At 46.6% G+C, this 25,353-nt stretch overlaps 2 long non-coding RNA genes across 5 annotated transcripts; one reads left to right on the top strand and one right to left on the bottom strand.

Annotated features, from left to right (window-relative positions):
* The first annotated feature begins 9 nt into the window (after positions 1 to 9).
* LOC135278359 (uncharacterized) lies at positions 10 to 15,647 on the top strand. Of its 4 annotated transcripts, none has more exons than XR_010345871.1 (3): positions 10 to 157; positions 270 to 447; positions 15,407 to 15,647. It is a non-coding gene; the product is annotated as an uncharacterized LOC135278359 (long non-coding RNA). The 4 variants fall into 4 exon arrangements; XR_010345869.1 differs by lacking the exon at positions 15,407 to 15,647 and adding an exon at positions 8,986 to 11,442; XR_010345873.1 differs by lacking the exon at positions 15,407 to 15,647 and adding an exon at positions 2,539 to 2,637.
* LOC135278360 (uncharacterized) lies at positions 15,288 to 24,087 on the bottom strand. Its single transcript, XR_010345874.1, has 5 exons — positions 23,812 to 24,087; positions 21,159 to 22,834; positions 19,768 to 19,984; positions 15,985 to 18,682; positions 15,288 to 15,529 (listed from the first exon to the last, which is right to left on the bottom strand). It is a non-coding gene; the product is annotated as an uncharacterized LOC135278360 (long non-coding RNA).
* Positions 24,088 to 25,353: the final 1,266 nt, after the last annotated feature.

The raw sequence follows: 25,353 nt of genomic DNA, 5'->3' as shown, positions 1-25,353 counted from the left end.
AACCCTTGGCCGCTGTGTTGACACGCTCTGCACCTTGCTCCTGCCCTCGCCTTTCACTCTTCTTATCCCCCCGATACCCCGATCATTCCTGACAGCTCCTGAGTGCCTGGATTTCATCATCCAGCCCTGCAGGATGCTCCCATTTGTCCTGAGGAAGGTATGGTGCCATTCCATGGAGGTGGACACCCCCCACCTGCCCGGGTGGGCTGGAGCTCTGTGGGGATGGAGTGGGACAGGGAGCCCACTCTGAGGTTTTGCTACCTCTGCAGGCTGTCCCAGACGGAGAGGAGGAGATGGAGGTGGATACAAAGATTGATATGGATGAGGAGATGGAAATTGACGGAGAAGACTCTGGAGAGGAAGAGATGGACGTGGATGTGGATGAGGAAGAGGAGATGGATGTTGATATGGAAGAGTCCATTGAGGACATGGACATTGATTGAAAAGGTGAGGAAGAGGTCGTGATCTTGGGCTGAAGACCAATGCCAGCAGCAGGACAGGCAGAGTGGGTCTCCTGCTGCCAGGCTGGGGCTGGGCTGGGTGCTCCCTTCTCAGGGACATTGTACCCAGGGCACTGGATTCTGGTGGTCATCCACAGCCTGTCCTGTGCCTGCTTTGCTCCACACAAGCTCCATCCCAGACCCAGCCAGGCTCAGTTCTGCTAGCAGAGTCCTGCTGCTGTGCCAGTGTCTGCCAGCCTGGGGGCACATGCAAGAACCCTCTGTGCCTGACTGGAGTGACCGTGGCACTTGCTTTTCTTCCAGGAACAGTGGACATCACAGACAGGGACACCTGCAATCAATAAAAGGTTTTTTTCCATTTTCTCAAGCCACGCGTTGGGCGCCACTAACTGTATTTGTCCTGGTTTAGGGCAAGTTTGGGAGATAACCCCCAAAGGGGCTTCTCTACAAAAGCAGATTCAATTGCCCCTCCCCCATCCAACCATTTCGGGAGAAAATATCTCCTTGCAGAAAAATGGAAAGAAACCTGTTTATTAAACAATAGAACCCAAACAATATTAAACAATAAAACTTCTCACTGATCCAAGGAAAGCAAACTCAGAACAGTCCCCTCCCCGGGTTGCAGCTTGGCTCACTCAGTCTCTGATCAGTCTCTCTGGTGCTGGAAATGCTGCTGCCCAGGCCCGGCCAGGGGCCACAGGTGGAGCTGCCGGTGCTCTTCTGGGTGTTCAGTCCAGAGCAGGCTTGAACAGGTCCAAGAAAAAAGGAAAAAATCACAATCCGGAGAACTTCCTTGCCTCAGCTAGCTAAAACTAACTAAAAGCAAGAAAAAGGGAAAAAAGGAGCTCTGTCCGGCTGTCTGTCCATCCGCAGACAACACAGTCCAGGAGCAGGAATGTGGAGGACTGAGAGCAGTCTGAAAACAAACTGTGCGCTTCTTCCCTGCCCTCCTCACTGTTTGGAAGAGAGTCTTAAAGGTGTAAAACTTATTCTTCAGTATAAAGAGAACAAGACGATTGGGGATTAAAGCGTCATATAGTCAACCCAGGACATTCCACCCCTTATCCCCATATCGTCACCTTACTACTAAAACGAATATATATTTTAAGTCTACAAACACATACATTATACATCTAATATACAGCTATACACAGACAATGGTGGCAACATTCAGCAAACAGTGATATTTATACATGGTTCTCACCCAACAATCAGATCTCCCTGAGGTACACATCGTGTTCTTCCATCTTTTTGCATTATCCACCATGTGCAACCTGGTCCCTGAGCAAAAACAACCCTGCGAATGGGTTTGTCTGTACTCGAGGCAGGATTGATCCAAACTGTCTTCCCTAACAAACCCCTGACATGTACCACTGGGACTTTGTTTCCATCTATACTGTGCAAAGGCTCATATTGGGCAGGGCCCACTCAGTTAGTAGAGCCTCGGGTATTAACTAACCAGGTGGCCTTTGCCAGATGCTGCTCCCAATTTTTGAAAGATCCCCCACCTAAGGCTTTTAAGGTGCTTTTTAGCAGCCCATCGTACCTTTCCACTTTGCCCGAAGCTGGTGCATGGTAGGGGATACGGTACACGCACTCAATGCCATATTCTCTGGTCCAGGTGCTGATAAGGCTGTTCTTGAAATGAGTCCCATTGTCTGACTCAATCCTCTCAGGGGTACCATGTCTCCACAGGACTTGATTTTCAAGACACAGGATGGTGTTACGGGCAGTAGCATGAGGCACAGGATAGGTCTCCAACCATCCCGTGGTGGCTTCTACCATTGTGAGCACGTAGCGCTTGCCTTGGCATGTCTGGGGCAGTGTGATGCAGTCAATCTGCCAGGCCTCCCCATACTTGTACTTGGACCACCGCCCACCATACCATAGGGGCTTCACCCTCTTGGCCTGTTTGATGGCAGCACACGTCTCACAGTCATGGATTACCTGAGAAATACTGTCCATGGTTAAATCCACCCCTCGGTCTCGTGCCCACTTATAGGTGGCATCTCTACCCTGATGACCTGAGGCATCATGGGCCCCTCGAGCTAGGAATAACTCTCCCTTGTGCTCCCAGTCTAGGTCTATCTTGGACACGCCTATCTTTGCAGCCTGGTCTATCTGCTCATTGTTTTTGTGCTCCTCATTGGCTCTACTCTTGGGGACATGGGCATCTACATGGCGGACCTTCACAGGTAGCCTCCCTACCCTGGTAGCGATGTCTTTCCACTCTTCAACAGCCCAAACTGGTTTTCCTCTACGCTGCCAATTAGCCTCTTTCCACCTCTCCAGCCATCCCCACAGAGCGTTGGCTACTATCTATGAATTAGTGTAGAGGTAGAGCTTTGGCCACCTCTCTCTTTCAGCAATGTCCAAGGCCAGTTGAACAGCTTTGAGTTCAGCAAGTTGGCCTGATCTACTTTTTCTTTCAGTTGTCTCTGCAACCTGTTGTGTGGGGCTCCATACGGCTGCTTTCTACTTCTGATTCATTCTTACCATGAGACAGGAACTATCAGTAAAAAGAGGATATTGTGTTTCTTCCACTGGCAGTTGGTTATATGGAGGAGCTTTTTCAGCACGTGTCACTTCTTGTTCTTCTTCATCAGTGAGACTGAAGTTTTTACCTTCTGGCTAGTTTGTAATTATTTCCAGAATCCCAGGGTTGTTCAGCTTTTTAATACGGGCACACTGTGTTATGAGAGCAATCTACTTATTCCATGTAGCACTGGTGGTATGGTGGGTAGAGGGAACTTTTGCTTTGAGCATCCACTCCAGTACTGGTAGTCGGGGTGCCAGGAGGAGTTGTGCTTCAGTGCTTATTACTTTTGAGGCAGCTTGGACTCCTTCATAGGCTGCTAAAAATTCTTTTTTTGTTGGAGTATAGTTGGCTTCAGACCCTCTGTAGCTTCCACTCCAAAATCCCAGTGGTTGGCCTCGAGTCTCCCCAGGCACCTTCTGCCACAGGTTCCAGGACAAACCATGGTTCCCGGCTGCAGAGTAGAGCACATTCTTCACATCTGGTCCTGTCCTGACTGGGCCAAGGGCTACTGCATGAGCAATCTCCTGCTTAATCTGGACGAAGGCTTGCTGCTGTTCAGGGCCCCAGTGGAAAGTGTTCTTCTTACAGGTGACTAGATAGAGAGGGCTCACGAACTGACTGTACTCAGGAATGTGCATTCTCCGAAAACCAATGGCGCCTAGGAAAGCTTGTGTTTCCTTCTTGTTGGATGGTGGAGACATTGCTGTGATCTTGTTGATGACATCAGTGGGAATCTGACGCCCTCTGTCTTGCCACTTCACTCCCAGAAACTGGATTTCTTGAGCAGGTCCCTTGACTTTGCTCTTCTTGATGGCAAAGCCAGCTTTTAAGAGAATCTGGATGATTTTTTGTCCTTTCTCAAACACTTCTGCTGCTGTCTTCCCCCATACAATGATGTCATCAATATATTGCCGATGTTCTGGAGCTTCACCCTTTTCTAGTGTACTCTGGATCAGTCCATGGCAGATGGTAGGACTGTGCTTCCACCCCTGGGGCAGCCGTTCTAAATGTACTGCACACTTCTCTAGGTGAAGGCAAACTGAGGCCTGCATTCTGCTGCCAGCGGAATGGAGAAAAATGCATTGGCAATATCAATAGTGGCATACCACTTTGCTGCCTTGGACTCAAGCTCATACTGGAGCTCTAATATGTCTGGCACAGCAGCGCTCAGTGGTGGAGTCACTTCATTCAATGCACGGTAGTCCACCGTCAGTCTCCATTCTCCTTCAGATTTACGCACAGGCCAGATGGGGCTGTTGAAGGGTGAGTGGGTTTTGCTGACTACCCCTTGGCTCTCCAGCTTTCAGATCATCTTATGGATGGGAATCATAGCATCTTGAGTGGTTTTATACTGTCGACGATGCACTGTGGAAGTGGCAATCGGTATCTGTTGCTCTTTTCTCTTCAGAGGCTCTATTGTAGATGGATTCTCAGACAGTCTAGGCAAGGTATTCAATTGCTGGACGCCCTCTGTCACTACAGCTACTATCTTAAATGCCTACTTCAGTCTTTTTGGGTCTTTGAAATACCTACTTTGGAGATAATTTATGCCCAAAATACATGGGGCTTCTGGGCCAGTCACAATAGGGTGTTTCTTCTACTCATTTCTAGTCAAGCTCACATCAGCTTCTACTAAAGTGAAGTCTTGTGATCTCCCTGTTACACCAGCGATAGAAACGGATTCTGTCCCCACGTGTCTTGATGGAATTAAGGTACACTGTGCACTAGTGTGGACAAGCTAAACTCTTGTGGTTCTGATGTGCTAGGCTAACGAATCTACACTGTCCAGAAAACACGATTTTCCTTAGCCTCTACCTGGTTAGAGGCAGGGCTCTTCTAAGCTTGGTTATCTTTCTTTTCTTGGGCATATATCTTAGAGGTTCCTTCAAGGGGATCGGATATGTCATCATCATCATCATACCTGGCAGTTCGGCTATGGGCAACTGGAGTTGCTTTTCTTGTGGTGGAACTTCTTCTCTGAGCTCTGTCTTCTTTCAATTCATGCACCTTTCGGGCCAGAGCAGCGGTGGATTTTCCATCCCACAGCCTCAAGTTTTTTCTATAATCGCGCAGGAAAAACCACAGCTCAGCTGGTGGGGTGTACTTTCTCTCTCTATCTGGGGAACGTCTGTGTTGGGTACCAGAACTTTTGATCTGTACTGCTGAGATTTGGAGAAGGTCTTCTTTAATCTCCTCTCTGAGCTTCTTATGATTCTCCTCTATCTTATCCTCTAATCTCTGCAGACGTGTTTCCACTGCTGCGATTCTGGCATGTGTTGGGCCGTGTACAGCATCTGCATAAGCTCGGAGCTTCTTTGCCATGTTAAGCATGGTCTCATCCCTGTCATCCCACTTCATGATAGCTAGAGCAGAAGCATATTCATGTGGCCCAAGTCCTACCAGTTTTCGCCACATCACAGATGTGCATGGTACCAAGTCTGGATTCCTAGTTGTTATGTCATCTGAGAAGATAATCTCAGCCACTGCCATTTCTCTCAGGCATTGAATCCCTTGTTCTGTGGTCTTCCACTGTGTTTGCTGCATGTAGAGATCATCGGCACACAGGTATCTTTGCGCTACACTGTCCAAGACCCGTGCCCAGAGGCTGTGAGGGTTAGCCCCCCTCATCATGCCTTGGTCGATGACAGGATCATGTGACAGGGATCCCAAATGCCTCGCTTCAGTGCCATCCAGAATTGTAGCCTCGGCTGCAGCATCCCAAAGACAGACTAACCAGCTAATTCTGGATTCATCAGATGGTCGGGTGTATACCCTTCCTTAGGCCACGCAGGTCCTTCAGGGAGAAGGACTCAATATTGGCTTCTGATCTTGTGGCAGTTGCTTTGACTCCTGATTTTATGTCAGGAAATGTTGATGGTCCTTCTCCTGCATCATCATCATCATCATCCACTGGTCGATCGGTCTTGTCTGTGCACTTCCCACTTCTAGTGCTAGTAGCAACAGCCATTGCTTGAGGCTTATTGTCTGGTTTAACTGCTGGCTTTGAGCCTGGGGTGTTGGCTGGAGCCTGAGTGACTGGGATAGCTCTTGATGTATCTCTCTGCCCTCTTTCTTCTGTCTGCTGCCCTAGAGTATCTAGCAGTGTGTGATAAGCATATGCTAGGGCTTAGCTCACTGCAATGATCTTTTTCTCCTTAGGGTCATTATGATATTTCTCTTTCAGATATTTCTTCACCGTAGCTTGGTTCTGAATTTGTTCATGGGGAAAGTCCCAGACTATAGGGTCAGAGAATTCTTTCAGGATTTGGCCCATATTTTCCCATTCTCCACCCCACTCAGGATTCTCCACATGTGGGTCTACTTCTGGGTCAGGGGTCTCATCAGCCCTTCTAGACATCTCAGCCCTCATTCTAGAGAAGCTGTAGACCATATAGAGGAAGCTTACCAGATTAAATACCAGAAAGATGGTGTCTTTAACATTCAGGGGAAACTGAACATTCTCCAAAAGTGACGTAACAGATTCAAAGGAGAAGAAGGAAAGGAAAGGCTGGAAAGCCTCATTCCCCGCTCCTCCTCTAACTAGCTGGGTGTAATTACTAATAAATTCTCAAAACATACTGTTAGAACTGGGATGCAGGGTAGGACAAAGAAACCATAAACCACACATATCATAAACAGACGCCAGTATCTTTGTAAATGCCCTATAAAGCATTATCACCAAGGCCAGCACAATAGCTAATCTAATCCGTGTCTTTTTACTGGAAAAACTACATGATAGGGACAATAATTTTAGTGACCAGAAAGGTATTGAAACCTCAAAAAGGTCTAGAGACCAGAGCCACATAAAGGCCTCCCCAAGAGACATTACAAATTCAAACAACATGGCTACTGGGTACTTTAACTTAGTACACAGCAAGCATAACCAACCTGCGATCAATAAAGGGTTTTTTTCTACTTTCTCAAGCCGCACGTTGGGCGCCACAAACTGTATTTGTCTTGGCTTAGGGCAAGTTTGGGAGATAACTCTTAAAGGGGCTTCTCTACAAAAGCAGATTCAATTGCCTTTCTTTTTTCTAACTGGTTCGGGAGAAAATATTTCTTTGGAGAAAAAGTGGAAAGAAACCTGTTTATTAAACAATGGAACCCAAACAATATTAAACAATAAAACTTCTCACTGCTCCAAAAAAAAAGGCAAACTCAGAACAGTCCCCTCCCCGAGTTGCAGCTCGGCTCACTCAGTCTTTGATCAGTCTCTCTGGTGCTGGAAATGCCGTGGCCCAGGCAACTGCCGTGGCCCAGGCCCGGCCAGGGAGGCCACAGGTGGAGCTGTTGGTGTTCTTTTGGGTGTTCAGTCTAGAGTAGGCTTGAACAGGTCTAAGAAAAAAGGAAAAAAAAATACAGTCTAGGGAACTTCTTTGCCTCAGCTAGCTAAAACTAACTAAAAGTAAAAAAAAAAAAAAAAAGGAAAAAGGAGTTCTGTCCGGTTGTTTGTACATCTGCAGAAAACACAGTTCAGGAGCAGGAATGTGGAGGAGTGAGAGCAGTCTGAAAACAAACTGTGCGCTTCTTCCCTCCCCTCTTCACTGTCTGGGAGAGTCTTAAATGTGTAAAACTTATTATTTGGTATAAACAGAACAAGATGATTGGGGATAAAAGCATTATATAGTCAACTCAGGACATGTAGTTAAAAACATTTTGTGGATTTTAATTGTAATTTTTTTTTGTTTTGCTTACATTTTCATGGTTTTTACGCTGTTGTAAAAAAGCCATGGGAGAAGCCTTTTTAATGAATAAAGGTAGTGGAGTTGTGAAGGCCAGTGGGCCAACAGGTAAAAGTCTACAACTGTCCCCTGGATGGAAAACCCCTCAAGCAATAACCACTCTTGTCAAGGTGAGAAGAAAGGCTTCTTCCAGCATGCCTTGCTGTGATATGCAGATTCAATGTATCCCATTGGCCCTTCCCACTCTCTCCACCCCTGTGCCCTCATCCCATTGGCCCTGGTGTACTGTCCCGCCCCTCAAGAACCCTATATAAAGCTGTGCTTTCCCTGCCTGAGTGGCTCCTAGTCCCCAGACTTTCCTGAAGAAGAAGCTCAATGAAGGCTCTCCTTGGAACCCCACACAAAGACCCCATCTCTCTTTCTGTGTTGCCTGGATCTCAGAAGAGCAGAAATCACCCAGCATGAGCGCAGTCGTGCCTTGTGCTCCTGAGGAGTCTTTTCCAAGACACTTCTTTGGGAAGGTACTCTAGACAGCCACCCACCACGACAAGTGGTGCCCAACGTGAGGCAGCAATGCTAAGGGCCCTGAGGCCCTGATGATCATTGGTTGCCAGGGTACCAGACACGCTCCCCTTGGTAAGAAAGGAGAAGAGCTGAGCATCAGAGGCAGCAGAGAGCGGGTCAAGACCAACAGCCCCGTAAGTCTTTTTTTTAAAAGTGCTGTCAAGCTAGGACAATTTTATAAAGAAGACCCAGGTCTCATCCCCAAGAGCTTTCAGGCCAAGATTGCAGGAACCCCCAGTCCTAGTGTTGCGTGGGGGAAGGTTTACAGGGACAAAGATAAAGATGGGAACAATAATTACAAAGGAAGAACAGGTCATTTATAAATATTTTAATTTATTTTTAGATTCTTAAGGGACAGAGTTTTCTAAATGGGATCTGAAAAGAATTGTTTGGTGGCTTTACAACACTTTTCCTGGTGCATCTGCAAGACTCCATATTTACCATCAACTTTTGGGACCTAGTTTGTGTGAAGAACACTCACTATGGCACCTGAATTGCTGCCCATATCCTCTGCCATCCAAGAGACCTTACACCATCATGCAGCACATCGAGGCCTCCTGCCTTTGGTCATGTCTCCCATAAAACCCCTTCTAGCTTCTGTGAAGCTCCCCTTATTCTGCCCCTCTCTGATTTTCCCATACCCTCCCCAGTCCCTGATCTGGAGTAGTGTTGGCCATGCCATCCCAGACCCTCCTTTTCAAGATGGTAATGGTCACACCACCTTGAAACTGTTTTCCAGGTCTTCACCTTCTCTTCCTGGCTCTGATCTCGCCTCTGGCTCTGCCTCTTCTCCCGAATGCACCACCTCTGGAGGCTCTGACCGTTCCATCATAGGGCACGCCTCTTCTAGGGAAGATGGAACCAGAGACCCCGCTCTGGAAACCATTCTTTTTTTTACTCCGCCAAAATGGTGGCGCCCATAACCCCCCGACTGGACCTCCAGACAACTTGCTACAGTTACCCAACATACAACATCAGGGCTTCTACTCCCTCTCCTGAGAGGGTCTCCCCCTTAGTTGCCTCCACCAGCACCATACAGCCCCTCTAAAGCCAGGCTGATCCATCAGACAGTTTGGGACATGTGTTCCAGTTTCGAGAGCCTCCTTTAAATGCAGCCATTGCCATCCGGACTCCCCAAAGAAACTTCATATTCAATGAATTTGTGCCTGCGCCAGTGACCACCACCATGGATTGCAGTGGCAGGCATGTCCAGCATGCTGTGGCAAACTGCATTCAACAAAGTTTGACACCTAGAGCTCCCAAGCGCCGCCAGCAGAGGAGAAATCATCACCAAGCCTGCTCCAGACAGCAAATTAATGTAACTGTACAAGTTTTCTATAGAAATCATAACACTTCCCCTTTTATTCCTCCTTCCTGGTAAATATATTTTCAGTTGTATTTAGATAATTTTAAGTTTAACCAAGTTCTAGATCACCTTGAAGATGTGTTTGTTTGATTAACCTTTTACAGCTCCCCAGTCTTCATTAAAAAGGAGTAACTTGATTTAATAGTATTAATTGAAGTGATGTAAGCTATTCAATACCAGTATTATTATTTTGTTGGTTAAAGTTGATTTAGTTTTTACAGACTGTTATTATCTCTTTCAATTTTAATATATACAAAAATGTAAATAGTTCTCAACTAAAGTTACAAGAATTTAATATGACAGAAACAATCCTAACTCCCATTATTCATGTTAAATCTTTAAATGCCTCTATTTTAATTAATTGGAAAAATTGAGTTTTTAGAATGCACTCTTTATACCCTGTCTATTGTCCTTTCTGCAAGGAACCCCGCAGAAAGACAATATCATATTGTAAAAGTATGTGTCTGTCATAGGGTAAGAAGGAAGTGAGTTTTTTTGGGAAGCTGTGATTAAAGCAATCAGTGCTTAGATTTGAATATTGGCACTTAGCTTGGCCACTGAAGGTATGGAGTGCCTTTGAGAACACCAGGGGTGAAAAGAGCAGAGAACTCCTAAGAGAACTTTCTTGGTCCCAGTCCGTGAAGCAAGTCAGACCTTCCCTACCCAGCCAGGGCTGGGTGGGGGAGGCGAAGCCTTGCGGCTGGGTGAAGTAGGCCGGAGCTTCAGGCAAAGGAGGGGAGGTGAAGGCCTTGTAAGATGAAAAAGTGGAACAGCCCTGAAAAGCATTGAGCCACCCCCTACTCCGCAGGAGAGAGAGAAAGCCAGTGCCTGTGCTGCCTTAAAATTCAATATCACAGCCTGACAGCACAGCTGGCCAGAAGGAGAAGTAAGGGATGTGGCACAAAAAAAGTGCCCAGCAGCCGTGGGAGTTCTGATTGTAAGACAAGGAGTGATAGTATAGAATACTTGAAAGACTTAAAGGGAAGAGAAAGAGGAAAAAAAGGAAAAAGAAAAGAGAGACAGTGAGAGTGAGAAAAAAGGACTAGTTTACTTAGATTAATGGCATTAAGTTGAGAACAAAGAAATGAAAGAAAAGACTTTCCTTAAGTGTTACTTTGATTATTACGTTAAACTTATTTTCTTACCTATACCTTTCAATCTTTACATATGTCAAAATTATTTTCTTGTATGTACCCCTTTCATGTTTAATCTTTCCATTAAGATTCTTTATTGTCTGAAGTTTAGCTAAAATTATCAGTTCTATAATTGTCATTTACTTGTTAATAGTGTTTCACTGTTCATTCTTATGTCCCCGGGAATCCCTTTATGAGTTGTCCTAATGCCTCTAGAAGTTACTCCATAAGTATGAAGGAATTTAAGTTGAAGAGTATTCTGGGGCCATAACTTAAAGATTGTTCTCCTGTTTCTAAAAGAAATAAAAAAGGGGGAGTTGTGTAGTGCCCCCGCCCCAGGTGGCAGGGATTCTACCCAGACAGACAGCATGGGTTGAGGGGTGTGATTTAAAGAAGATTCCACCCCTCCACCCTGTGGGGCATGTCCCTGGAAGTCCGGAAAAAGGCATTCCACTCCATCTTGTCAAAGAAGGAATGGCTCCAGAATGTTCTTCCTTTCCTGTACCCCCATTGGTTTCAATTCTACTGCAATGTCCTCACCTTAGTTTTTTCCATTGGTTGTCCTCCTTGATCCACCCATTTGCGGTCCCCTGCTCCTTCTGCTATTGGACCCTGACCCTAAATGCCACCCCTAGCCTGTCATATAAAACCCATGACTACCCCCTTGTTTCTTGTCTTGGTCGCTGGCACAATAAAGGATTGAGACTTTTGCTAAAGCAAGAAGCATCCTGTTGCCTGCCTTTCCCTGTTGGTCATCGGTGCCTGCCTGAGGTCTGAGACTCCAGGGCCCAGGGGAGTTGTTGCAGCACAGGCCCCATGCCACTCAATTTGGAATTTTAGGAGGTGGCAGGCCATGGAGGGCCACAGGCCCCTGGGCTGGATGCAGGTCCCTGGACACGAACGCCAGCCGTTTTTCATGGGCAACAAAACTGACCAGGCCAGTTTGCTGATGTCCTTTCCAGGAGGTGCTTCCCACTGCCAGGGCAGCCTGAGCTTTAGGTGGTACCAGGTTGCCTCTGGGAGACATCCTGCGCCGTCTGGGATTTCAGGAGGCAGCAGACTAGTTGGGGCCACAGGCCCCTTGGCTGAACGCAGGCCATTTTCCATTGGAAACAAAACTCACCACCCCAGTTTCATGGTGTCACTTTGCAAGAGGCACTTGGCACTGCCAGGGCAGCCCGAGTTGGAGGTGCTGGCAGCTTGGGTCTGGGAGACATCCTGTGGCATTTGGGATTTTAGGAGGCAGCAGCCCACTTGGGGTCACAGGCCTCTGGACATGAATGCCAGTGGAGGAAAGATATAATGTTAAAAGCATGGCCCAGGCAATGCTCCTTTGACAAGTTCTGCCCTGAGCTTTCCTCAGGAAGATCTGAAATGTTTAATGTCACCAGCAAAAGCTCCTGCAATGGCTGCTCGCCATCAGAGCAGGGCTGTCAGCTGTGAAACAAGTGCTGCCACAAGCAGCACCTTACCCAGGGCAGCAAATCAAGAGCTAGGAAGGAGCTGATCTGAAGGCCAAACTTCCTTAGCTCCTTCTAAAAGAGCTGGAACAGTTCCTCATTCCAGTGCGGTGGAATGCTGGGCACCACAGTTCTCGGTGAGAACTGGGCACAAGTTTTCTCTCACTGAGTGCTGTGATGGTTTCTGGAGGAGCTCTGGGCTCCTGTGCGTGCTGGCCACAATGAGGAGAGAAGGAATCAAGTGCACTGACACTCCTTTGCCTTGAGCATAACCCAGCCTGGACCAAACACACTGAAAGGTTTCCCCCTGTCTCAAAATGGCAGGTCCACTGTTTGACAACTCAGGTTGGTTTGGTGTCAAGGAATTTCCCTGAGAAATACTCAGTTTGTCTTCCTCTCTGCCTTTCCCTCAGCAGCCTTGGGGATGCTCCTATGTGAAGCCATCTGTCTCACAGAGTTTGAGACAACTTAAAACAGGATACTGTGCAATAAGTCGTCTCCTCTAAACTGTTCCAACAATCCCTTTCCTGCAATAGGAAATTATTACTAATAGATGAAAGTGGAAAAAAACCCCAACATTTTATTAACAAACAGATCCCCCTATGACACGTGTTACAAGGTGGAGCCGGGATCTCTCTCGGGAAGAACAGGAGCTGTCATGGAGTAGTTCTAGCAGCTGATGAAAGCTCGGTGGCTTGTCTGGCATCGACTTTCTGCCAGTGGCAGAGCTCCATGGAACAGTCACAGCAGGTGAAGCAGCTGGGCTGGAGCCCCTCAGTGCCTTTTCTCCCTGGCGTGGCTCAGCTCACAGACTCTTGGGCTGGGAGCGGGGCTGCTCCACTTCTGCCAGCACCATGTCCCTGGGCTTGGACAAACAGTTTTCTGCTAGGAGAGCCCTGCACTCTGTTCCACAAATCTTTCATAAAGGCCCAAACCAACTCCAAACACTCAGTCTACAGCAGCTTTTCACAATGGGCTTCAGAAATCCAGGACTGCTGCAAGTGAGTGTTGGAAGGCTCTTGTTTTGTTCCTGCCAGCAGAATTCCTGATGATCTTATGCAATTTTATTAAGATGTAACATAAAAGCTGTGGTTTTTTATTGTAATATTCCATAATGAGTAACAGGCCTTGGGAGCATGAGGTACAGAACTGACATGTGAAAGCATGAGCATATCCTCCAAAGTGGCCAGTTTAATTGTCCATTTTATTACTCTTCTATTTACTCTACACTTAGAAGGAAACGCCAGCTTTGCTTGGAGGCAAAGCAGGCATGGGATACACTAGGATCCCTCGCAGGCTCACCAGGGCTGGCAGTGACAAAGCAGGCAGTCTGCTTCACTGAGAACCACTACAGAGCTACATCCCAATGCGCTTTTAAGTAGCATGGTATTATTAAGAGCTCCTTTTCTGCATGAGATGCAAAAAGGAGGTACCAAATGATCTTCATGCAAGCATGCAGTAAAGACCTGATCCTGCTATCCTAATGAGGCTTTTGCTTTGGCAATTACACTCTTCCCATTCATCTTTTGAGGCAAACACTTGTGGTTTTCCCCTACACCCTTGCAAGGCTGGCAGTTGCTGCTTCCCATTTCCTGTTCTTCCCTAGAGCCAGTACAGTGGCTGCTTTGAAACAAAAAGCCCTGAGATCTGGATAGCTTGAAGGAGCATGAAATGCTAATTGAGTGTTCATGGTGGTCATACCCAGGTCTGCACTTCCCAGTGCTCTGAAGCAGCAGCAGGAGGACCGTGCATCATTCCTGTTGGTGGATGTTCATGTTTCTGGTGTGCAAGAGCAATGACTTGAGGAGGGACAAAAATGCCCCAATTCAAACAGTGGCTGTGCAAGGAGATGTGAAGTTTCACTGCCTTTTCTAGGATATTTTAGAAAGATCTAAGAGAATATTGTGGCATGGAGTAGGTACCTAATTTTGTCTCCAGAGAAATCCCCAAAGGCCACATTCACTCTGCTGGTGATGGCAACCCCACAAGCTCACGGGCTAGTTTTCCCTGCAACATGCCACCCTGCCTGGGCTTTACTAGGCCAGGACTAGACCCATAGCTAAGCAAACACATGCAGCCAGGTGACATAGAATTTTTCTTTCAGAAGACCTAATTAACACAATCCCATGCCGTTTCTTCTGTAACATCAGAAGCTGGCAACCATGAGAACTTTGCTGGCAAAAGGTTACATTTTGCACTGGGCCTAGAAGTGTTTTTCCCTAAGGCAAAGCAAAGTGAAATGTGAAGTTCAAAAGCTTCAAATGCCTATAAAAGGAAACTGTGGAATAATTTCTGGAAAGGCAGCGTTGTCAATGATCATGCAGCCCACCCACAGCTGGAGCTGCATCCAGAATTGCTTCTTCCACCTGTGCAGGAATTCATTTCAGTGGCAAGCACTGTTCCATGATGAACAAATTGTCCCCTAGCTCGGGCTGAATGGCACCCAGGCTGCAGTACAGATTTGAGGAACCCTTGTCACTTGTTATTGGCCTCCCAGTGCACTCATCCTTCTGCAAACAAGGTGCAAACAACACAGCTGGGCTGCTGTCCTGGGTAAATATACATACAGACGGTTTTTCCAAATCAGTGCATCTTTTCCCAGTGAAAGACACGAATTCTTCTTACCTATGAAATTGTGATTGAAGACACCTGTGAGCCAGATCTGTGTGAGACTGCAAAGGAGCAAAACTTTGGGGTTTGGACACACTTCTCTTTGTTTCTTTTCTCTGGCCTTTTCTGAGCACAGAACACACCTATGTAGAAAGCTTTTGACTATACAGGATCTTTTGGATCCATTGTCCCCCAAACAAGTCAACAGGTGGCCCTGTCGTAATGCCAAGTAGCAAAGAGCAGCACAAATGACAGCAAGAAAACATGGCCAAAGAGGAAGAGGAGAGGCCCAGTGAGGAGGAAAGGATGTGGTGAGACACCGGCTCATTGAGTGAGCTGCACTCCCATAATCTCTAGGCTAGCAGGACCTGGTCTCACATTCTTCTCCTGGTTTATTTAAATTTGATTTATTTATTTACTTTTTTTTCATCATCAGTATAAAATCTATACAATTAAAAATATGTAATCAAGATTTAAAGATACAATCAAAACACATTTATTCAAAACTACATCTAAGGATCAGAACATATATGCATCTGTAACTACGAAACCTAACACGTAAATCCTATTCTTCAAACAATCTTCATACAGGCAGCAGCTTCTTCCTGAACTTGGAGAAAAGAGATCTCTGTACAGCAGGCAAGGACTTTGTGGGTAAGGCACCATGGGAATTGTCCAGAGGAACCTTCTCGGTAAGACTGTAAACAGTCCGATCTGCAAAATGGAGACACAAAATTTAACAGGGGCCACAATGCAAACCTAAAGCAGCTAAAGCTCCATATCTCATGGGACAGACTTCCTGCAAACTTCTAAAGAGCTGCACAGGGAAACATGCTCCTGCTGGCAGATACTTGAGGCAGGCCAAGGGAAAACCCTGGCCCACTTCCACAGGGCTGCCACAGGAGCACCCTGGCCTCTGGGCTGCCCTGGGACAGCAGGGAGCCCAGAGCCCTGTGCTCTCCAGCAATGGCTCAGCTGCACATGCACCCTCCTGCTCCTCTGCCTGCCCCACAGCTGAGCAGCCCTCCAGCTCCACGGGGCACTGGCAGCAGCACAGCTCATTGCAGGGGCACATGCAGGGCACAGCTGTTCATTGGCAATGTGCACAGGCTCTCTGGGCTGCCACAAGACCCTTCCTCCCACCAGAGATTGGCCCAGCTCCCCCTCACCTCTGTGTGAGGCTGAGCCATGATCAGCCTTCACCTTGTCCTCAGTCTGGAGTTGCTTCAGGCCCCCCATGCCATGACTAGGAAGGGCGATGGAGAGAGAGGGGGCAGGTGCACACCCTTCCTTAGCATTTGGTCTCTTTTGGCACAGCTAACAAGGCAGATCTGGAGGTGTCCAACTCAGCACGTTGTCATCTCTCTGGAGAACATCATGCCTTCACCAGCCCAACATTTTGGAGAGGTTTTCCCGCACATGTGGAGGCTGGCTGGCAGCACATCTCTTCAGCTTGGTGCCCATCACCTTGTAGAGGGCAGAGGCAAGCTTGGTGGCCACAGTGCGGACATTGGCGCTTCGCACCGGCAGCGCCTTGTTCTCCAGGAAGGACCAGAGCACGAGCAGGGCGTCGTGCTGGACCACTTCAGGGCTCCTGGCATAAACCCACTCCACAAGCACTGCCGGGAGAGAGACACAGCTTCTCAACCATCAGCCTCAATGCAAACAGGGATCTACCTCTGCATTTGCTAATTGGAAGCCTTCTGGCTAAGATCAGCAAAATAGCACAGAGCCCCATGATCCAGAAACGGGCAAAGCAGCTGATCATCCTGGAAACAGAACCACCAACCCCTCAGGACTAATTTCTCCAACCACAGCCTTGTCCCTGTGGCAGACTTTGTCCCTTTACTAAATTATTTCACATTATCTTTCTGCATGAGCAATGAATGAAATGTCCAGTTGCTTTTTATTTCCATTAAGAAGTTGTCTAAACCCACACTGAAGATTCGGAAATGCACCGTGGACAGAAAATTGAGAGATTTCTAATAAAAGGGATGATTCCATTTTCATAACTTTGATGTCAAGTGCCAAACGTTTAATCTGGCTCTTCCCTTTGCTCAATGGCACACAGCAAAGGGCAGGATTAGAACACATCTCAAAACTCCTGCCCACCAGAGATGGCTGCTGCTTGACAGTTGGATTGGAAACATCAGTGACTAGCTGGTGTCTTTGGCAGAATGCTTCTGGGGCTTCCAACAAGCAGCTGTTTCAAACCTCAGGGCGTCTTAGAGAATTAGCTAGACCCCATTGCTGTGGCATTTGAGCATCTCCACATTTTAATGCCATTTCCCCTCCCAATCTTAATAGCATTTTTTCTTATAATGTCCACTGACGTAGGGGCATAGAAAGAGCAAAATGCTACACAGGGGACTGAAATTCATCCAAAACACGAGTGTTTTCTCATATTGTCTCTGAAATCTGCTCTCTGCTCATTTTCTGAACCAAACTATATCACAGACAAAAATTTACTACCAACAGGCTCCTTGCATGGCAGATTTGGCTGAAAGATCAAATCCTGAAAAGCTCTGGAGACCATTCTTATTTTCTGATCAGGCAAAATGTTATCTAGTAGCCATTTATTATTCTGTGGTGGAAGAGACTTTATTTTCTCTAAGCTTTTAATCCACTGGCAGTCATCAATATTAAAACAGCTCCTGAAAGTACCCAAACCCCAATTGTGCTAAGCAGGAAAAGGGTTATGGTACCCATTTTAACATGGGAATTCACTTGAGTTTAAATACAATTAAAGATATTGGTGACTATTGAAGGTAAGGAACAGCTGTCTCTTCCTACTAAATCTCAGAGAGAACATCTACTTTTTCTAAAGTAGTCCTAATTTATGTTTCATTCTTTTATTTGAAAAAGAGATCAAAAGATCTGTAAAACTAAATTCCCTGTTGCTGGAGATCTACTTTTTTCAAAGCTCTTTAAAGGGCCTTTGACATTCCCAATCGCTGAACATGCCCTTTTGAAATTCCTAATGGAGACACAAAGTGTATTAAACCTTGCATTCAAAGATGTTGGCCTAATTAGCAGTGGCTTTAGCCCCAGATATAGCAAGACTGTCAATCGTCTGTTCTACTATATATTGGGATTATAATTTTCCCATTCCTTGGCTATTGCTGACATAGCAAGCCCCTCTGAGGAATCAATTATCAGCTGCATTTGTAACATTTGGGACAGTGCTGACACAGGCAGACACTGTTTGCACACCCAGAAATGCTCAGTCCAGGGCCACTTTGACAGCACAGGCAGGGAGCCTCAGCACTCTGCTTCTGCCCCTCTGCCCCCAAAGGCTGCCTTGCACTAAATCCCTGCCTCTAATACGTCTGTTGAGTTTTGACCTAAGCTGTGACCCCAGGCTCTGCACAGTTCAGCCTCAAAGCTTTCCAAGAGAAAAACAAGAGTTCTGTGAGGACAAAACAAACTGATCCCCTGAAACAGCATTTGCCACCATTTTCCCTAAAAGATGACAGATGTCCCTGAGCTTCCAAGAGAGGGGCCAGCTGGGGTATTTTGAGCCCCTCCCTTTCCTGGAGCTGGGTTCTGAGATGCCCCAGTGGGAGCTCAGCCCCGAGGCCGAGCTCTGCCCCCATCTCAGATGCTGCACAGCTCTGCAGCAGCCAGGGAAACCTGCCAAATACACCTGCCTTGGGCACTGGGCTGGAGGGACAAGCTCAGCACCTCCTGGTTTGGAGGAGCTACTCTGCTGTCTGTTCACAGGCATTGCCTGTAAATACTCCCTGGGAAGACCTCTTGGCCTAGAAGGGGAGGCCATACCTGTGATACACTCCGTGACATCCAGCAGAGCTTGGCCACTCAGGTGATTCCAGTGGTAGCTGAACTCTTTCAGCAGTGATACTTTATCTACAAGTGAAACACATGTTTCTGCTCACTTTTCTGAGGCCATAGGACAAGGGACAGTGCAGAGGGAAAGGGCAGGGGCAACCCCATTCTATAAAATAAAGTACATTTCTGCTGGTTTTTGAATCCTTTTCTTCATTCCTTCCAGCCTGCTTGGCAGGGTTTTAAATTGCAAAAGAAAAGCTCTCCTTTCACATTTGTAAATGCAAAGTTGTCTGCTGTATCAGGAGCTATGTTAAAACATTGCCCATCAGGGACATCAAGAGTTCAGTCACATGTAAGTAGTGAAATGGTTTTGCATCCCAGAGCAAAAAGGAAGAACCCCATACTTGGGACACAGAAAGGCACCGAGTCAGGCAGTTCCTGAGTTCACAGAGCAGCTGAGGAGGAGAAAGTGGCAACTCCCCTTGAACACCTGCCTCTTCAACACTCCTATTTTCAGGCACATTTCCCCAGTGTGGCATTTTCAGAGCTGACATAAATCTGTGTGGCAAAGGAATTGAGAGCAGCCTTTGCCTATGTAGTTAACTGCTGTAGACATCTTGCCCCATGCAAAACAACATGTGGAACAAGGCACCATTGACAGCTGGGTTTATACCTATTTGTTATAAAGAAATGAACTTGGCGAATCCTAAGTTCCCCTTTGAAAATAGAAGACAAAGAAGAAAAGGGGTAAATAGGCAGCTAATGCCTATCATGTAGAGCATTCCCGGTGGCTGCTCTGCAGGAGCTCTGATGGGTCACTCTCCCTTCATGCCAAGAGCAAAGCTATTCATTTTGGGAAGTCAAACGGGGCCCAATCAAACTCCAAACCCCCTTTGCCTCTGAACTGCAGCAAAGCTGTAGTCTGGGACTTGCTCTTCAGACAGGCAGCACAGAGCCAAGGGCTCCTGGGACTTTTGGGAAATGCTGATCACGTTCAAGCCTGTTGGGGGACTGGTGCATAAGGACTGCACCTGCACAGCTTCTGGGGGATGCCAGCTGGAGCTTTCCACAGACAACAGCAGCTATCAAGGCACTCAGCACTCTCTTGTGTCGGAGAGACAGAGACACAGGTGAGGAGAGTCCATGCCAGGGCTCAGCCTTACCTAAATGAGCAATGGATTCTTCCAGCGCTTTCACAGCTGCAGCACGAACCCTGGGGTCCTTGGAGTTCAGGTTCTTCGTTATTCCTTCCACCAAATCAATGATCACCGGGTTCAAGGCATCTTTCAGGACGCCTGTGATTTCAGCCAGCACGTCCAGCGCCTTCTGCTTCACTTTCTTGTGGCTGTCAGATATTCTCAGGACAAAATATTCAAAAATCTGTGAAGAGAACAAAGAACATGAAAGCTGGATTCACATGTCCTTGTTTGAAGAGTGGATGTAGCAGTCAGCAATGTAAAAGATGAGAGTGATCCTTTCTGTCAGGTCAGCACTTGCTTGCACAATTTCACTCTTTTCCTGTGGGCCACTCACTGGAATGGTGGCGCAACCTCATGCTGCTAGAAAGATTTTCTTCTGTTTTTAAGAGGTTTGGTTGGGGACAGAATAGTTCCTATGGTATTTCTCTCCATCTAGAAATCATTAAATCCATTCCATTTCTTCATGCTAAAGACTACCTTTGCTTTAGAAGTATGGAAGCAGATGTTTGCAATGCCTGGTTTTCTACACAGTTGCCTCAAGTACTGAGGGCAATTAGGATTTTGCCAAAACTATGGCTGGAGGAGATCTAAGTTTTCTTTTGTTTGTCTCAGCAGCAGTATCTGGAGAAGTGCAGGGCTCTGATCAACTCTTCCAGGATGCAGACCATTTCTCTAAGCAACAGGTAGACTTCTGGAATTTAATGAGCTGTACAACCCTCATTAGAGCAGGTTCAGTCCCTTGACAGACACATCATCAGGCACCTTTTCTTGGAGAAACGGGAATAGCAGCTACTGGGAGGAGACGGCAGAGATGAGTCCTTAGCTGTTTTCCTCCTTTTCCAAACAGAAAAAAAGACCCCTCAAGAAGGGTGAGAACTGTCTTTACCAAGAGGAATAGGAACAAGGGTGGAAATGAGAGCCAGAGTTGTGCCTGTGCAAGACTAGATGGAGTATATGGAAGTATTCTTAAAAAAAACCCTGGGTTTAAACCAACCCAGTCTGATCTTCTCTTCCCTAGGTAAACCCATTTTTGGTCTAGAGAATAATTGCCATGCTTTCAGTGGCTGGATTGCCTTCATTTAACCCAACAGGGAGTAGGAGAGAGCAGCAGTCACACCAGCAGAAAATTCTGTCATCATCTGATGAACAGCATCAATAGGCAGCTGCCAGACGTATACAGCTGGACTGAAATAACTTGTCCTGAAGCCTGGACCTGAATTAAATTTGCCTGGGTAAGAGGGACCAGCATGTCCCAAACAGCCAGGATGGAGTGCCAAGACACACTGAATTAACTTTACTGCTACAGGCTTAGGAAAGGAGCTAAAGGAAAGGAGCAATGAAGATACACTACATACTTGGACAATGTTAGTGGAGATGAGCTGGGGGCTAGTTTTGCACAAGTCTTGGAGGAGTGCCACTCCTTCCATGCGCGTCTGAAACCCCTTGGCCTCCAGGAGATTGTAAAGCTTCTGGAGCAGCTCCGTTTCTTCCTCAACCGGAGGTAACGTGACCTGGGCTTGTGCACGGTGTAGGAGGCATCCATCAGAGGTAGATTTCACCCTGGAAAATAAAACCAAATGAGGACCTGTTGGTGATAATACCTTCAGTAAATTGTGAGCAAAACATCTTCAGTAGCTTTTCTAATGATGTGATTTCAAGCTGGAAAGTCATGAGGCTCTGAAAAACAATGTGGACCTCATGACAATCATTTTGGGAGACAATCTGCAAGGAACATTCTCGCCAGTGCTCACTCAGGAAAAGCAAGGATGAGATGCATCTGATCTATCTTCAGATGGCTGCCAAGGCACACAGGTCACATTGCTTTGTGGAGAAAGAGAGACACTACTTCCAAGTTTAAGTGGCTCCTCATATGGGATGTTTGTGTCTCATAATAAGGAAACTCATCACTCTGGAGAAGTGTCTCTACAACCAGGCATGACAATCTGCAAAAATAGCTCAGGTGCACCTGAACAGATGAACAGGGTCATATGTGAAGGATTCAGAAAATCAGTCACAGAGATAAAAACAGAAGCCAGACACCCCAGAACTATGCTCACATTTCATTTGCTTCCCTAGAGACTAGATCCACAGCTTAACAACCCCCCTGGGAACAATTCTCCTGGATCAACCTGTCTCTTGCATGAGCATGGAAAGATGCTAGCTATGCTACTGAGGCATGTGGTCACTTTCCTGCCACTGCTGAGCGTGACAGAGCTAAATAAATCCCCTCTGTGATCAGAGGAGAACAGGTACAAGTAGCTCTGCAACTGCCATGAAGAGACAGCAAGGACCAAATTCCTGTCTTAAATGCTGATTGCAGCACAGGATGAAATAAACCAAACATGCTGTCCATCAAGCAAATCATATGAAGGACAGGAATATCAAGACAACAGGTGTCATTGAGACACCTGTTGCCTGAAGTTGATCAGGAATTGCATTGCTACTTACTACTCAAACTTGATACTGTTTCAGGGTAAGAAAACCATGATTCAGCCAGGCCAAACCACATGCATGAGAACTGCATCTTTGTGGAATGGCATCCTGCTTCTAGACTGGGACTTCTCATCAAAACACCCATGTGGAAAAGACTCCACTCAGATGAAAAAAAAGCCCTGGTTGAATTTCCTTGTCCCAAGTCAGGCAGCAGAAACTTGGCCCTGTCATAGCCTCCATACCACTGCCCTTGCCACTGCACTGGATCGTCTGAGCTGCAACCAATGGGGTCTTTTTGTCTCTCAGTTGTGAAAACCCCTCCAAAGAAGTTGTGTTCAGTGTAATGCAGAAGTAGACTTTTTTTATCATAGAGCATTTGTAGGGAAAGAGAACAATCTGTGTCACTGGCCATCTCTGCCATAAAGATTTTCCTGAGGAAGAGACATGTACAGCTTGTCATGTGCTTTGTCACATCTGAATAAAGTGCTCAGTACTGTTTGCTAGAAGACAATGTGGCCTGGGGGTTCTTGGAGCCATCGTTCCTCTTCTTCACCAGCTCCTTGACAGATGGGCGTTCAGCCTTCTGGTTTTCCATCCCCTACAAAGACATAGAGAAACCCCATCAATCTTTAGAGTATAAAATAGGAAATTCCCTGCTTAAAACACAAGTTAGAACCAGGATCACTGCTACCAAGGCTTAGGGAAACATTTCCTAACTTACAGATGGAAACAGCCCAGGGATTCAGTGATGCCAACTCTTTGCTTTCAATAGCCCAAGGCAAGGCTATGGGTGCTACTAGACTGAGTAGCAGTCTAAAATCCCAAATTCATTAGTCTTCAGCATAAATGGGAATAATGCAAACTGGCAGGCAACGAGTGTTCGTAAACAACAGAAGCAACAGAAAAAAATGGACTCTCTGGGGATTGGCCCATTGTGTTGGAAGGATTTGGTTCAACACTCACTCTCCCTGTGCCTGAACAAAGGCATGCTCCCTTCTGTAATGTTGATAAAAAAAATAAAATCCCCGCCCCCCCCCCCCCCAAAAAAAAACCCCCCAAAACAAAGGGGTTTCCACTGGATGCTGCTGAATTCACCAAGATTTTTCCAGTTCCACAGAGCTTGACAGCAGGGCAGTATTCCCAAAAGACTGTAATTGTAGTAACTAGGATTGACTTGGCCATCTTTTGTAAATTTGGAAATTTTTAGTACTACTACTTCCAGTATCTTTTGCAAAGACTCTGTTCTCTTCAGAAGCACTATTCTCACTTAATTGCTTTACTGGGCAGAGGAGGGAGAGCATGGTGGGGCCTTACACTTAAATGTAAACCCATTTGCTCTCTTTCCCTTTCTTCTTTGTGAATGATATTGAAAATATTCAAACCCCACTTTTTCCCTAATAACATCAATTTCTTTGTGGTCTGCAGATGAACAGGCTGAGGATTAACAGCTCATTCCCAGGAGAAAAATGATTCAGTAGTAGAGGAATGAGATCAAGACAGATTGGGGATGTTTGATCTCATATTAGCAGTGGCAATACTTGCACCAAGGAGCCATTTCTCCTGCCAAGCACTTACTTCCTTCTTCATTCTTGTCAGAATATCTTCCAGGTCACTGGTGGAAAGAGATCGTTCCAAAAGCATTTTAAATTTTTGATGATTGAGCAACATCTTCACCATCTCCTGTCCATAATGCCTAAGGAAGGAAGGGAGGGAGGGAGGAAAGGAAAGAAAAGTGAACAAAGAAAGGAAGAGTGTGAACAGAAGAGGCTTATACCTTAAATTCATCATGTGCAATCCTTGCACAAGAAGGCATTACCTACTCAGCAAAGAGGGAGATTTACCTCCAGTTGATACTGCACAGTGCTGTCAGATGAACACAGGAGGCAAGAGGAGAATGTGGGGCAACAGAAAAATACCATTTCACTCTGAAACTGTGGGTGTGCTCCTGTGGGATCAAAGGATCCCAGAGAACAAGCAAAACACATCTGCTTTGTTGTCAGAGCCTATTAGCAGTGTCTTGCTGCCATTGCACAATAAGTTGCCTTTCTTTAACTGGCAGGGAAGCCAGGACAAAACACCTCATGCATCCTATTGATTATTCTATACTTTATGTATGCACAGGGGCAGTTAGTTGCTCTGGTGTTCTTGGCAGCTATTAATGGGAATTTCATCATCAGAGTAAGGGGACTTTGGTGGTTTGGGTTGATTTTGCCACTAGGAAATCACAGCTTTCTTCAAGAAGAAATTTGGAGGTCATTGAGCCACAGAAAACAGCATTCTAGAAATCTGCAGACCAAGTTCAGAAAGACTGAATATGTTGGCTAAAGACCCCTGAAATATTTCTAAGAAAGTCTGAAGTTAAGGAGAAATGGATGTTTGGAATCCTTCAGTGATAAATATTAGCCAACACTTTGGCTTTGTGTTGTGCACCCAAGGCCAAAGAAAACTGTTGGACTGGCTCATCTGAGCTCTTTTGATCTCAGTAAAGAATCCTTCAAGCCACAGGAAGCTGGCAATGCTCCTTTCTGCTAGCCAACCTCAGGTTACCCAGTACAGCCATTTGCCCAGGCAAGCCAGAGCAATAGTCACAGCACCAAGGCTGAGAGAGCTCCAGAAGCCTTTGGACAATGCTCTCAAGCACATGCAGTGACTCTTGGGGTCACTGCACATGGCCGGGAGATGGACTCGATGACCCTGATGGGTCCCTTCCAACTCAGCATATTCCATGCTTCTATGAGCCTTATTCACACAGTGAGGGAACTTGATATTTCCCTTAGTTTCCACTCTTATGGGGTTTTACCTTTATAGCCAGGCACAAAAGGCTTTTCCTGTTTTAGGAGGTGAAATGAAGATCATTACCTTGTGTCCTTGTGACAGTCCTGAGCAAGCTTCCCTGCCACGTGTGCCAGCCTCTCAGCCCTGGCTGTGCCTGCCAGCTTTGTGACTCCAATTCTCTCCATCAGGGACAGGAGGAGCTCGGCCCCACACTTCCGCACCTGGGCGTGACGGCTCCTGGGAAGGAGAGAGCAAACCCTGGGGCACAGGGAGAAGGAGCAGCAGCAGCACAGGCCTTGGCCAGAGCCTGCTCCCTGTCCTTGCTGGGGGAAGGAGGCCTGG

Source organism: Passer domesticus, chromosome 11 (genome assembly GCF_036417665.1).
Source record: "Passer domesticus isolate bPasDom1 chromosome 11, bPasDom1.hap1, whole genome shotgun sequence".
In the NCBI taxonomy this organism is placed as follows: domain Eukaryota; kingdom Metazoa; phylum Chordata; class Aves; order Passeriformes; family Passeridae; genus Passer; species Passer domesticus.
This window is presented reverse-complemented; position numbering and strand designations above follow the sequence as displayed.